Source organism: Nomascus leucogenys, chromosome 16 (assembly GCF_006542625.1).
Source record: "Nomascus leucogenys isolate Asia chromosome 16, Asia_NLE_v1, whole genome shotgun sequence".
NCBI classification, from domain to species: domain Eukaryota; kingdom Metazoa; phylum Chordata; class Mammalia; order Primates; family Hylobatidae; genus Nomascus; species Nomascus leucogenys.
In genome coordinates, this window is record NC_044396.1 from 68,863,774 (window position 1) to 68,879,794 (window position 16,021).

The 16,021-nt window shown below is 37.6% G+C and overlaps 1 protein-coding gene across 2 annotated transcripts in view; it reads left to right on the top strand.

The window, feature by feature from the left end:
• Window positions 1-16,021, top strand: part of SLC30A8 (solute carrier family 30 member 8) — a 237,813-nt gene that overhangs the window by 43,140 nt on the left and 178,652 nt on the right. Inside the window, exon 2 of one of the 2 annotated variants that reach the window (XM_003256146.4) lies at window positions 14,998-15,120. The exons of the other annotated variant lie outside the window; for it this stretch is intronic. The gene's annotated coding sequence lies outside the window, so the exon portion shown is untranslated. The remainder of the gene's footprint in view (window positions 1-14,997; window positions 15,121-16,021) is intronic. 2 annotated transcript variants of the gene reach the window in all.

Here is a 16,021-nt window from a genome sequence, read left to right on the forward strand (position 1 = left end):
ATATTATAAAAAGTAATACCAATACATTTAAAATATTAGGTTTAATAGAAAATGTTTTGAAAATGCAACTTGATATAACTGATAGAAGAAACTTAAAAATCTTAACATTTCTATACCTATTAGAGAAATGGGATCTGTAGTTAAAAATCTTGCTACAAACAAAAAACTAAAAAAAAAAAAAAAAAAAAAAAGAAACACAGTCTAGGCTTAGATAGCTTCACTGTTGAATTTTTCCAAATTTTAGAGAAGAAATAAAACTACCTCACAGAAATGATTCAAGGGAATATGAATGGAGAGAATTTGGAGCAACTGGACCTCTATGATTTGTGGGAATGTGAACTGGTGCAACCACTTTGGAAAATAGTTTGGCACTGCTACTGAATCTGAATATATGCAAGCCGTGTGACTACATTATGCTACTTCCAGATCTAGACTCAACAGAAGAGATTACATTTGTACACAGAAAAGAATGTACAAGTGTTCATAGTATCATTACTCATGATAGGAACAACCAGATGTTCAGGCAGTGTCAAATGGAAAAACAAATTGTGGCAAGTCACATGATAGAATACCATACAGCAACGAAAAAAATTATAGCTACACATTTCAACATGAATGAATCTCACAGAAAACAGTGTTAGCTGAAAGAAGACAACATACAGTTCTAGGATTCTATTTGCTCATGTTAAGAAACAGGGAAAAAAACTAATCTATGTTGATTGAAAGAGGAAGTGGCTACTTGGAAGGGTGATTTTGAGAGAGGGACTTCCAGTCCTGGTAATATACTATACGTTGATTCAGGAAGTGGTTACACAGGTAGATCACTTTGTAAAAAACTCATTGTGTTGTAAATGTGGGATTTATGAATCCTTCTGTATGTATGTTATACTTCTCCTCTCCTTCCCAAAAGCGAAGTTAGTCCTCAGAATTTTAACATGTATAATTCATGTACTTTGAGGCATGGAGAAATGACTTGTGTGTGTGTTTTAGCTGGTAGAAGAAGGGCTCTTTTTAAATGAATTATGCACTGATTATGGAAGAAGACTGCAAAAATGTAATCAGACTAATAATGTTAAACACATTCTTTTTTCTTTCTCGCAATTTCCCTTTTTTCACTTGTGACTGTGTGTTCACATCTGTAATTAGCAAGTTCATGGAAGGTCATGCTAATGCCTCTTCAATTGTTAATGTAATGTAGTGTAAATGTAACATAAAACAGATACAGAGCTGCCCTAGAAGAGATCTCGGCTCTAAACTGATTCTGCCCTACCTCAGCCTCTAAACTGATTCTGCTGTACCCTGAGATGGCTGTGATGCCATTTTCCTCACTTTGAAGCAAGGTTTAATACATCTTTGCTGAAAAGTGCTGAGAAATACTTGGGTATGGAGAGCTCTTGAAATTCTGAGAAATCATTTGAAAGACCCATGGGTTTTATAAAGAACTTTAAATAAGCCACCAAATAAAGCCATCCAAATAGGCCACCTAGGGTCAAGTTTCTTAGTTATTTCATGGCCACACCTCACAGTTGAAGAAACTTCATTTCCCACTAGATGTGATTCTCCACTGGCAGTACACAGCAGAATCATGTTTATAAAAGCATGAAAACCCCTTCCTACTTATGGAATTTGTATCTGGAGGTGCAGGTTGTGGGATGTGTCCCTTTAGAAAGCCCCGCTGGTGACTTGTATGAGCTACTGCAGCTAAGACACTATGTGAACAGAGCCCAAAGGGGAGGGTGATGTGGCAGGCACTGAATGTATTGGTGGCACAGTAGAGAAGGGAGTCATTTGAACAACAACACTGTGCAGGGTTTTGTATCCTCAGAATAGAAAAGTCTCTAATAAGTGAAGTATGTGGAGTCCTAATAAGGAAAAAGGAGTCAGGCTGGTGGGAGCAGGGGAAAAGCACAAAGCAAAAGCAGATAAGCTGTAAGTCTGGCTTTCTTCATGGTTCGGGACACATAGCCGTCCTGCACAGATAACTCACAATCTTCTTGCACCTGAAATCACCAGACCATCACTTGATGGAAAAAAATGCAAGTTAATGCACTGCAACCTTGGCATTTTCAGTACTACATGTAGCCCTCTCCAGCACAAGCACCATCCTATAAAATCCCCAGTAAGCCTTTGTCTCTTTGCAGTCAGCTCTTCTTTTGTTGATCTGCCCATTGCATCTTTGCAACATATTTTCATACTTTCTCTAATAAATCTGCCTTTCTTTACTTCCAACTGTCTTGGTAAATTCCTTTACCACCCACACCACCAGCCCCAGTTAGTTGCTACCCATGACAAAGTGGATTGTTTAAGTATTTTTATTTTTAGTCTCACAAAATGTTAGCTCTAAAAGAGACCTTAGACATTGTCTTGTCCAAAGCTCTCTTCTTATAGGAGGAAACTGAGGCTCAGAGACTAAGCTGGGGTGAGAACTCAGTGCTTTGGGCTTTCAGTCAGGAGCACTTTGAAAATACCCATTGTCTTTATTTATTTTATTTTAATTAATTATTTTAAATAAACAAATTAAAATTTGTAAATTTATGGTGTACAACATGATGTTTTGAAGTATGTATACATTGTAGAATGGCTAATCAAGCTAATTAACATATGTGTTACCTCACATACTTATTTTTTTGTGATGAGGGTACTTAAAATCTGCTCTTAGCTATACTTGTTCTCCCTAAACTCCAACTCTTTTTCTCTCTCTTTGTCTCTACTTGTCTGTCTTTCTCTTTCTCCCTCTCCCTGATCAGGAAGGGTGATCTTGGCCAGACAGAACTTATTCTTATCCCGTGTAGGGCTTATAGGTCATCACACATTTACCCTTGTACAGGCAAACCCCGTGTATGCTGTTTTACAAGTGTAAGCTTGTGAGACATGTTGGTGGCTGTACATTTATTTCGTAGCTATGAAACTTTGAAAGTTTGATGTTTTGCATGTATATATGGCTCCTACTCAGTGGTATTTAGGCATTTGGAAAGGCATGCAGAATATTGTCATCAGAAAAGTGCAAAAGCAAATGAAAACTTGGTCCAACTCCAAACCCTATTGTTTGCATTGTTTCCTAAGTAGAAAATGATTTAAACATAGAGACTTGGAGTGCTTCAAGAAGGAGGCATTCTTTTTTTTTTTTTGAGATGGAGTTTTGCTCTTGTCACATAACTTCACTCTTCAGAGTCCAGTTTAGCAAAGAAAATATGTGTAGTATTTGTGTCTATAAGGAGCAGCATGATAATTGGGCACAGCTTCTAAAAACCTGTTTGCTTGTTTGAACTGCAAGAGGCAGAAGACGAAGGGTGTGAAATAAGTGTTGGGGCATACAATCCCATGCTTACCATCCACCTCTGAAGCATGACCATCCAGGGGTTAATGGGTTACAAAATGAGGAACTGCACAGTTTGCCTGTTCTTCTGATGATAGTCTTTATGAGATGGGAGCCCAGAGCACACTTTAAAATGTAATCTATAATTCATTGCAGATGAACCATAAAATGCAAAAACATTAATTTTTACAGTGTCTCATTATTTATGACATTTTCCTGTCCTCTATTAAAAACATTTTTTTGTTAGATGTATAGAATATTCACAGCTGCTAAATTATTTACAAGGAAGATGATAAACAGTTTTAACGATTTAGCTATTAGAAAATTAAATCAGTTTTTTTTAAAAAGTAGCTTGCTTCTGAGATGTTTTTGCATTGAATGTAGATCAAAACAGGGAAATGAAATTTACTTACGAAAACCTAACTGTCAAGTAAAATTTGATCTAAAAATAGGACTTGGAAATTTTATTTTAGTCAGGGTACATAGCAAAACACCCCAGACAGTGTTTTGAAAATGAGGAATATTTATTAGAGGAATTTCTTTGGAATGAGGAACAGGTAGAAATATGATTAAATGAGACCCAAGGCTTGCAAGGTTGTTGGAGTTGCTCCGGTCGTTCATTCATTCAATCAGTGAGCATAGTTGGGCCTCCTGGGAGCCATATATAGTGCCAGATACTGGGAGTATAAAGATGATAAAGCAAGGTCTGTGCTCTCAAGTGGTTCCCAGTCTGAAGATGAGACAGGCACATGGAAACAAAGCTACCACTTGGTGTTGCTGCAAAGGAGCTTTGTATAAAGCAGAATGGGCTCCTCTTCTGTGTCTGTGGAGTCTAAAAAGACTTGCCAGAATTCAGAATGTTTGATCTAAGCAGAGATTGTAAGGTGACAGAGGCTGATTTTATTTGACTTATTCAGCAGGCATAAAAAAGTTGAAGAGGAAATTCTTCAAGATGATGTAGTAGACTGATGCCTTGATAGACCCAAACACATAACAATATGAGATAAAATATGAAAAAAAGAAAGCTTAGCAGACACAGACAGGTTCAAATCAAGGCAAACATCTTCAAAAACTGGAAATGGAACAGAAACATGAACAGGTGGTAGAGCTAGAGTGAAGATGCACTGTGCTCTCAAGTGGCAATGATGGCCAGAAATTTGGCTTCTTCAAGAAGCAGAAGGTCCATTACAGGAGACAGAAGTCCCTCGCATACTATTTAAAATGAAAAGCTGGGAAAAATGCTGCAAATTACTGCCTGAGTCAAAGTGCCAAGAAACAGCCTTGTGAGCCGATAAAATCATCCTACTGTCTTGGTAACTGTGTCTGTAATTCTCTTCAATTTCATCTAAGGGCCTATGCACTGCAGTGGGTTGAAGAGCATCCCCCAAAATTCATGGCTGTTCAGAATCTCAGAATGTGATCTTATATGGGAATAAGGTCTTTGTAGATTTGCATATGTAATTAGTTAAAGATCTTGAGATGAAATCAACTTGGATTAGAGTGGCCCCAAACCCAATAAAAAGAGAAGACACAGAGACACATAGGGGAAAAGGCCATGTGAAGAGAGGGACATAGCTTACAACTAGCTGCAAGCCAAACCATGCCAGGGAATGCTGGAGCCAGCAGAAGCTAGCAGAGACACAGGAAGATTCTTACCTAATACCTTCGGAAGGAGTATGGCCTTGCTGACACCTTGATTTCAGACTTGTGGCCTCCAGAACTATGAGACAATGCATTTCTGTTGTCTTAAGCCACGAGGCTTGTGGTAATTTGTTACAGCAGCCCTAAGAAACTAACATATGGGCCAGGCGTGGTGGCACACGCCACCTAGCACTTCGGGAGGCTGAGGTGGGCAGATCACCCGAGGTCAGGAGTTTGAGACCAGCCTGGCCAACATGGTTAAACCCTGTCTCTACTAAAAATACAAAAATTAGCCTGGCATGATGGCGCATGTTTGTAATTCCAGCTACTCAGGAGGCTGATAAAAGAGAATTGCTTGAATCCAGGAGGCAGAGGTCGCAGTGAGCCGAGATCACGCCATTACGCTCCAGCCTGGGTGACAGAGGGAGACTGCGTCTCAAAAAGAGAAAAAAAGAAAAAGAAACTGACATATGCCTCACACTTCCTTTAGAAGACCTGGTCTGGACTGGGGGCTGGGTGTGGAAGGCATGTAAAGGCAACGGTAGAGGAAAGCAGGCAAGCAGGCAGAGGTTGGTAGCAAGAGAAGTGAGCATGAGAGTGACAGCAAGAGAGGGAGAGACAAGGCGAGTGACAGTGCAAGAATATGTGGGTGTGAGGAGACATGAAGTCCCCATCCAAGCCCAAACCAAAAGGCTTTTGTTCAAAATGACACTGCAACCATGAATTCATAAACACATGAAGAAAACTAGCATTAAGGAAAACAACCAACAGAATCAGCTATTGGAACATAAATGTATTCCAGATGCAATTAATTCTATTGCAGTGCCTGACACAGACTTTACTTATTTATTTCATTGATAAATGAGGTTTCCTGTTTCTGATACCATTAGTATCCCACTTCACACCATAAATTATTTGATATTTTATATTGATATAGGCTTTAATTATAGTAGGATATGCAGAGGTAAATTAAAGTTTCACATTTATAAGGAAAAGAAATTATGAAACAAAACAGACATAAAAAATTAATAAAGATATGAAAATAATTAATTATATAGAATTTTATTAGCTGCCAAGAGAACAACAATAGGCATATTTTCCTAAAAGTTTTCGGGTTCATGTACAAAAATCACAAGCATTCTTGTACACCAATAACAGACAAACAGAGAGCCAAATCATGAGTGAACTCCCATTCACAATTGCTTCAAAGAGAATAAAATACCTAGGAATCCAACTTACAAGGGATGTGAAGGACCTCTTCAAGGAGAACTACAAACCACTGCTCAATGAAATAAAAGAGGATACAAACAAATGGAAGAACATTCCATGCTCATGGGTTGGAAGAATCAATATCGTGAAAATGGCCATACTGCCCAAGGTAATTTATAGATTCAATGCCATCCCCATCAAGCTACCAATGACTTTCTTCACAGAATTGGAAAAAACTACTTTAAAGTTCATATGGAACCAAAAAAGAGCCCGCATCGCCAAGTCAATCCTAAGCCAAAAGAACAAAGCTGGAGGCATCACGCTACCTGACTTTAAACTATACTACAAGGCTACAGTAACCAAAACAGCATGGTACTGGTACCACAACAGAGACATAGATCAATGGAACAGAACAGAGCCCTCAGAAATGATGCCGCATAGCTACAACTATCTGATCTTTGACAAACCTGACAAAAACAAGAAATGGGGAAAGGATTCCCTATTTAATAAATGGTGCTGGGAAAACTGGCTAGCCATATGTAGAAAGCTGCAACTGGATCCCTTCCTTACACCTTATACAAAAATTAATTCAAGATGGATTAAAGACTTATATGTTAGACCTAAAACCATTAAAATCTTACAAGAAAACCTAGGCAATACCATTCAGGACATAGGCGTGGGCAAGGACTTCATGTCTAAAACACCAAAAGCAATGGCAACAAAAGCCAAAATCGACAAATGGGATCTCATTAAACTAAAGAGCTTCTGCACAGCAAAAGAAACTATCATCAGAATTAACAGGCAACCTACAGAATGGGAGAAAATTTTTGCAACCTACTCATCTGACAAAGGGCTAATATCCAGAATCTATAATGAACTCAAACAAATTTACAAGAAAAAAACAAACAACCCCATCAAAAAGTGGGCAGAGGACATGAACAGACACTTCTCAAAAGAAGACATTTATGCAGCCAGAAAACACATGAAGAAATGCTCATCATCACTGGCCATCAGAGAAATGCAAATCAAAACCACAGTGAGATACCATCTCACGCCAGTTAGAATGGCCATCATTAAAAAATCAGGAAACAACAGGTGCTGGAGAGGATGTGGAGAAATAGGAACACTTTTACACTGTTGGTGGGACTGTAAACTAGTTCAACCATTGTGGAAGTCAGTGTGGCGATTCCTCAGGGATCTCGAACTAGAAATACCATTTGACCCAGCCATCCCATTACTGGGTATATACCCAAAGGTCTATAAATCATGCTGCTATAAAGACACATGCACACGTATGTTTATTGCGGCACTATTCACAATAGCAAAGAGTTGGAACCAACCCAAATGTCCAACAACGATAGACTGGATTAAGAAAATGTGGCACATATACACCATGGAATACTATGCAGCCATAAAAAATGATGAGTTCGTGTCCTTTGTAGGGACATGGATGAAACTGGAAAACATCATTCTCAGTAAACTATCGCAAGGACAAAAACCAAACCGCATGTTCTCACTCATAGGTGGAATTGAACAATGAGAACTCATGGACACAGGAAGGTGAACATCACACTCCGGGACTGTTGTGGGTGGGGGAGGGGGAGGGACAGCATTAGGAGATACACCTAATGCTAAATGACGAGTTAATGGGTGCAGGAAATCAACATGGCACATGGATACATATGTAACAAACCTGCACATTGTGCACATGTACCCTAAAACCCTAAAGTATAATAAAAAAACACCAAGAAAAGTAAAAAAAAAAAAAAAAAAAAAAAAAAAATAAAAAAATAAAATTACTCTCTTAAAAAAAAAAAAAAAAAAAAAAAGTTTTCGGGTTCATGAGAAAGTAGGTCCCAGGAAGCCCTGTGACCTAACATGGCCCTGGGAATTTTGGTCTTTGGGAGATCCTTAGTGGAAAATCTGGTCCTTTGAGGACATGCTTCCACTTACTGACAATAGAAGGAGAAAAAGGCCCACAATTTTCTTCTCCATTTCAAGCTGATTGAGCTGGTTGCTGTATTTTAAACGCTGAGTCAGATCAAGCGATATTAGCCATGTCTTCTGTGTTGTGGATAACAGTTCTTATTTCTTGAAATCCGAACAGGCCTTAGAGTCAAGACTGGGGCCAATGAGGTGGGTGTGGGCAGTGATGGGGGAATGGGTGCAAATTCCTATGACTGAGTTGTCTGGATCTGGGCGAGGGTACACATTTAAATCTTGTGTGAAGATTTTTAGTCAGTCCACCCTCACTGTGGGCCCTGACCCTTCCAGTCCAAGTAAGGCTTGTAGAAATTGTGACCAGGTTTGTCCTAAGGATCAAATGAGCTAATCCAGACACTATTTTGCAAGCTCCGACGAGCTGTAAAAGTGTATAAATTGTAAACTTAAAATGAAGGCCAAGTATTTTATCTAATGTGCTTAGTTTTGTGCCTGGATCTAGATATTTGTTGACTTGAAAAGTGTAAATAATTATGAAGTAGCATATTAATCCAAATTATTTGGCTATATCTGCTGATGTTCAGATGTTAAGACAGAAAAAAAAAAGGAATAAAAGAAAGCAAAATAGTCTAGCAGTTATTATTAATATCTAATAGCGGTTGGGTGCTGTGCCAAGAATTGTTCTAAGTGGTTTAATAGTAGAATGGGCTTTGGAGTTAGATGGCCTGGGTTCAAATATTGAGGTTACTACACGGTGGCTGTGTGAACTTGGGTAAGTTACATAACCTTTCTAGACTTAATTTATCTCATTTAAAATGGAAATGATAATGGGCACATTGTGAGGATTATATATAATAATACATAGAGTTTAGTATATACCTAGTATGTTAATAAGCTCTTAATAAACATTAGGTAATGTAGAAGTATTTGTTGGTTGCCTTCCCAGAATCCATTTTCCCCTTCATCTTTTTTCAGCATAATATTGAATTTCTCCACTATGTGGTTTGTGTAAGGGTGACCTTACCTTCTGTGTATCAGGATGGGCTCTGACTGGCCTAACCCAATCAGCTGGTTCTTCTAAATTTTTGGCCATAGGTATTATGTTAGGGATAGGCTGATGACCCAGTTTGAACCAATAAGGTAGGAGAAAATATTTGCTAGGGGCTTTTTTTTTTTTTTTGGAGTTTTCTCTTTGTTCATTGGGTGAATAAGAAAGCACATAGACTTGGTGCTGCTGATAGCCATTTTGAGAATGCAAGGGGCATCTTTTGTGAAGTTGATATCATGCAAGGCAGACTGTGAAAATGCAAAGAAACTGGGTCATTGGTGAAATCATTGAGCAGCTGGAGCAAATAGCACCTGAAGCCTGACTATCTCTCTTTTCAGTTGTATGAGTGAATGCATCTCTTTTATTGTTTATGCTGTTGGAGTAGGGTTTTTCTATGACTTGTAACTGAAAGCATCCTGATACAAGTATTATTATTGCAACATGCCAAATGGCTGACTCATTCTAAAATGATGGTAATTATTGGCATTGAGAAAAATATTCAGGTGACTAGATTAGTTTTTTTTATGTGAACATTTAAGCTTTGAAACTGGGCTAAGATCATATTTCTGAAATAATAAAGTTGAGCTTTAGTTACATTGGTTAGGAGATGGAGAATAAAGAAAATCAAACTGTAAAAGTCAGATTTCCTCCAGATAAACTGGTTTATCTGGATATGGTTTCATTGCCATAGAAACCATAATATCATATTAGCTACTATTCAGCAGTCACCTGTTGTATTTAAGGAGCTCTGCTAGGTGCTATGCTTATGTTTTCTTTAGTTATTTCTTAGAATTTTTAAATAAACCAATGGTTTATTTATAAACCATTCTCTAAACAGAAGCATAGAGAATGGTTTTAGGTCCTGGTACCTAAAATAGTGCCCGTTATGCTGAGCTCTCAATAAATAATTGTTGTGTGTTAATTAACTGCCCAAGTTCAAAACTAGGGCTCAGACCTTTCTCTACTTTCTTCCAAAGTCCTTGCTTCTGTCACTGTACCACATTGATTCAATGCACCAAAAATTCCATCCCATTATTACTAGAAGTTTGTTTATGGTCTAATTTACTGGATTGGTATCTAAGGCAAGTAGCTGTCAATTGAGAAAGTTTAGCTTTTTCAGAGTCAGTTCCTAATTTCATCACATTTACCACTTTTTTCTGAAAGTAGACTTCTTAGATCATTGCCAAGAGCAAGAGAGAGAAGATTTATAAACTCCAGGTTGCGAAGCCCAAGTAGTTTCTAGCCCTCGATGGAATTCTTTCTGTTACAAATTACATGCCTTAAGCTGACATCCAAAAGACTTGCCCCAAGTACTTCAAATAGAACTGAAAACCTATATTCCAGACCTAACACTGGTTCTTCCAAATAAGGCTTTGGAATTCTCGCCCCACCATAAAATACCTTTAAAAATACATTTTTTTTAAATTTGCTTTGAAAGTTAAAAATTTCTAGAATAAAAATGTGATTTATAATGAGGCTTCAGTGTTTCTATTGAAAGATGGTTTTTCGTTTGTTTGTTTTGTTTTTTTGTTTTGAAACGGAGTCTTGCTCTGTTGCCAGGCTGGAGTGCAGTGGCGCAATCTCGGCTCACTTGAACCTCTGCCTCCCGGTTTCAAGCAATTCTCCTGCCTCAGCCTCCCGAGTAGCTGAAACTACAGGCACTGGCCGCCATGCCCAGCTAATTTTTGGATTTTTACTAGAGACGGGGTTTCACCATGTTGGCCAGGATGGTCTCGATCTCTTGACCTCATGATCTGCCTGCCTCGGCCTCCCAAAGTGCTGAGATTATAGGCGTGAGCCACCGTGCCTGGCCGAAAGATGTTATTTTTTTTTTTAGCATCCATTCATTGTGAATTTCAATATTTTGCAATATTTTATCATGCCCAGATTAACCAACTTGGATCTCATACAGTAAATAATAGTCAGAAGTATTCTGTGTCTATGAAAATGGCCTTATTTTCATTAAGAAAAAAAGAGAAATGACAGATATCTAATCTTGTTGAATGTCATAGCCTTCAATACTTTCTACTGCAGCACTTCTGCTGCTGAGTATAAAATTCAAGGTCCACATTGCCTACAGTAAATGTAAAACTCAGGTCCGCTAAGACCGCGGTGGTTAATGTGGTCTTTAAAATTTCCCATCAGAGCCTATATGGTTAATCAAGAAACAAAATGGTATTGTCAACACGTATGTAATAAGAACCACCATTTATTGAGTACCTACTAAGTGGTAGGTAAAGTGAGAAAGGTAGCGTAATGAATTTGCAGGGGCATGTTGGTTGAAGTTCTATACTAGCTTATTGAGTGTGTTAACCTAGTGAAATTATTTAACTAGTCAGTTTCCTCAGCTTTAAAATGCACATAAAGCTTTGTGTATGGTAAGATATTGATACATATCATGATTGTTATTATCCTTGAATTTGAAAGGCAGAGTGGTAGAGCTGGTACTCTGATATAAAGCTTATCAAGAAGGTCTTTAAATTCTGCTGCCTTTCTTTTGTACAATAGAGAAAATAGGCACTATGGAACTTGGCCGCGGACATGAAGGGCTTCCTGGAAGGGATGATATTTGATCTGTGCCTTAAATGATGAGTAGGGTTTTAGTAGGTGAAAATAATTAGCATTTTATTCTCCAGGCTGTTTAGAATCTTAGTAGCATAAGCAGTGAAAGCAAATAGGTTTCCCTACTGATTTATTTACAGTAATTCATTGGCAGAGTGAAGCAATTAACTAATGCTGTTTGTCATATGGGTCAGAGGAAAACATTTTGACATCTCTGTCTTGCTTATTATCCTCTACAAATCTTTTCTCTCCTCCTTAATTTTTGGTCCTGAAAAGAATATTTCCATTAAAGCCAGAATATTGAATGTGAAAAAACCCACTTTATCAATATGGCTTTACATAGACGTGTTTGAAGGGACAACTATAAACCTTCAGTCAGAAACATAGTGGATAATATTGAAAATTAAAACCAACTTTCAGAATCTGAGCACTAACAAAATCTGGCAGCACCTCATTGTCCAGTCCCTGTTTATGTGCCTCTATTTGATACAGCTGAATCAAGTTCAAGGGGATATTAATACCCACAGTCACTTTTTAATCTGCACGTGTTCTCATTTTCGTTCTTCCAGACATCTCATCCTGAAATTCCTATCACAGCTAATGGACATGTTATTTAAAGTGTCACAAAGTTATTGTAGAATAAAATTAGCCAGACAAGGGGGCTGGGAGACACATTTTGAATAGATCTTTCTCAGTCCTTTTCAAAATAGTTTTGCCATAAGGTCTAAACCTTGAATAAAGTCCTGGGAAATATACACTAAGCTAAGCATATAGATGCTTGTTAGAAAGTGTTTCCTTTTTGGATCTTTGAGTTCTTTGGCATGAGTCATCATCAACTGTAAAAGAGCTTTTGATAGCGTCAAGAGCATGTCCCTGTCTATATGGACAGACACTGACTCCTTCTCTGAGGATAATTGATACCAGAAAAGGTGCTCCGAAAGCAAGTCTACTTCACAGTATTTCATGGTGAATAGTTAATCATTCAATCAACAAAAGATTTGATTGGAATGTTATCTTTAAACAGAAACCAAAAATTATGTAAATAAGGATGCTTTCTCTTACATTTGATACAGTGAAGGTATGAATGTCTGCACTAATTAGAACCAAGAATGTACCAAGTGCTGATTGTTTTTATTTTTCTTTTTGCTATAATTTTCTGGGTAAACTATATAATAGTAGCAAATGCCATCTTTCGATGCACGTTTGACTCTAGCAACTTGGTTATAAATAAGAGCATTTTTTGCAAAAATTTTCAAAGGTTGATATATTTTTCCAAGAGCCTCTCTCAATTATCTTATATTGGAATCATTTTCTCCCCTCCCCACCTTTTAAAAAAAACCAGCTTTATTAATATATAACTCACATATCACCCAATTGACTTATTTAAAATGTGCAATTAAATGGTTTTACTATTTACACAGAGTTGTGTAACTGTTACCACAGTTAATTTTAGAACATATTTAAAATTATACCCTTGAAAGAAATCACATGCCCATTAGCTGTCACTCCCCAATTCCCACCAAACCCTTTCCCTCTCCCTCTGACTCCCAGTTCTAGACAACCACCAGTTTTTGCTGTGTCTGTGAAGATTTTTTATTCTGGTCTGTGTAGATTTTCTTATTCATTTTCTTATTCTGGACACTTCATATGAATGGAATCACATAAATCATATGTCTTTTATTACTTTTATGATTACCTTCTTTCACTTAGCATAAGATTTTCAAGTTCATCCATGTTGTAGTACATATCAGTGTTTCATTAATTTTTATTGCTGAGTAATGTTCCATTGTATGAATATACTACATATTGTTTATGCATTCATCAATCGATGAACTTTTAGGTTGATTCCACCTCTTGGCTATTGTGAATAGTGCTGCTATCAATATGCATGTACAAGTGCTTGTTTGAATATATCTGTTTTACATTGTTTTGGGTGTGTACCTATGTGGAATTGCTGGGTCATATGATAACTCTATGTTTAACCTTATGAGGAACTGCCCGAGTGTTTTCCAAAGCAGCTATCCCATTTTACATTCCCAAATTCTTTCAAAATAGCTACTTATCATCATCGTATTTTTTTTACTTCTTCAACTGCTCAGTTGTCTGACTTTGACAGATCCTCATTTATGGATAGTTTTGGAAATAACCTGAACAATTTTCCAACCTAATTTCATCAACTTCATGAAACTGAGCCTCCAACAGATTTTGCCATTTCACTTGGCAATAGATTTACCCTTAAGTGATAGATACTGCATCCAGTTTGCATATTTCTTAAAACAACCTCAGAAAGTATTACTTGTTGTAACTTAAAAGTGAGCAAATGTAGGCCCAGATAAATTAAATAATTAATTAGTAGGTGGTTGGACCAGCAGTCAAACTATTGTGAAAAATGGAATTGGATTTTACAGGAAAAGTAATAAGATTAAGGGTAGTGTCATCCAGAGGCACTAATAACCTCTGAGCCTCCACTTAACTTACCTTATATATTCCTCTCAGGAACGCTAAGCGAATAGGATAGAAATTAGGATGCTGGTGCTGCAAGTAACATAAAACCTGAGCAAATGTGGCTTAAACCATTGTGGTTTATTTTTCTTACATAATACAAAGTCTTGGGGGAGGCAGTTACAGAGTTGATTCAGTGGCTCAACGTTGTCAGGCTTTTGAGTCTATTTCAGTGTGATCCTATTGCAAGATGGAGTATAAGCATTATGTCCTCACCCTGCTGTTCCCAAAACAGGAAGGGAGGAAAGATGTTTCTTTCTTCTTGTGTGTTTCTTTTATTTTACCAGGGAGAAAAATGTTTTCCCCAGAAGACCCTTGTAGACTTTCTGTTATGTTTTATTGGCCACAGAGGAGTTACATTCCTATTCCTGTTTCCAAGAAGCTGGGAAAGCGAGTGTCTGACAATTTCGGCTTATTGTATGTAGGGATCTGCTGGCTTGGAAAAAGTGGGGGCAGAATGGCTGGTGCGTCATCAATCTACCATGTCCGTTGCAGTTTGGAATTAATATCTCTAGTGTAAGGATTGCTGAAGCTCAGAGATGCTAAGTAACATCACACAGCTAGTTAGTGCTAAGGCTGAGAGTTGAGTCAGGTAATTTTTTTTTTTTTTTTTTGAGACGGAGTCTTGCTCTGTCTCCCAGGTTGGAGTGCAGTGGTGCCATCTTGGCTCACTGCAACCTCTGCTTCTCTTGCTTCAGCCTCCCTAGTAGCTGGGATTACAGGCACCCGCCACTCCCTCTGGCTAATTCTTGTTTTTTTTTTTTTTTTTTTTTAGTAGAGACAGCAGTTCCCCATGTTGGCCAGGCTGGTCTTGAACTCCTGACCTCAAGTGATCCCGCCCGCCTCGGCCTCCCAAAGTGCTGAGTTTACAGGCGCGAGCCACCGTGCCTGGGAGAGTCAGGTAATTTGAATTCTAAAGCCTATGCTGTAGCACATAGTCTCAGAGGTGATGGGTCTATTTGAAAAATGTACCTATAGGTAGACAACTGTCTTACTTATCATACGAGTAAGAGAGATAGAGATGGTTAAAAACATTTATTTTTTAGAGTATAAATTATTCTTGTTTATGTGTTGCAAAACAGATTTTGGAGGCATTTGGTTTTTGATGAATTCTATATATTTTTGGCCTCATAAAAATTAAAATCTTTTCCTCTCATATTGTTTTTCTAAAGTGGATTATTTTGGGAAAATGTAAACTGAGATTTTAGAATTGGAAAACTGCCCTTTAGTTACTAACATTCTGGATTTTTGCTTGGAGGCAGGTGAACAAAGTTATTTTAGTACTCCTTCAGCCAAACAAGTGTGTTTTCCTTCTGAACAGCCATGTGCTTACCTGGCAGAGGAGCACAATCTCATGTTAAGTCCATTTCAATTCTTTTCTCCAAATACATAGTCATGATATGTGAGTTAAAGAGATAACACTAAAGGTTTTGCATACCTTATCTCATTTGACCCTCACAACAACTCTGCTGGACACCTATCGATTTCGATTTTATCCCTATGGAAACTAAGGCATAGAGAGATTAAATATCTTGTCTAAGGGCACACATTAGTAAATAGTAGAACTGAAACTTGGTCCAAAGGCTTTCTGATTCCAAAAAATATTCTTTTTTTAAAAAAGTCACATAATATCTTTTAATATGTTAAAAATTGATGTACACAAAAACACTTAACACAGATATACAAATTAAACAAATTAGAATCATTGCCCAGGGAAGGGGAGATAAAAGAAAATGTAAAATGATATATGGTAATGGCTGTGCAAGCATCAATTCTACATTCAACTTTAAGGTAATGGGTAT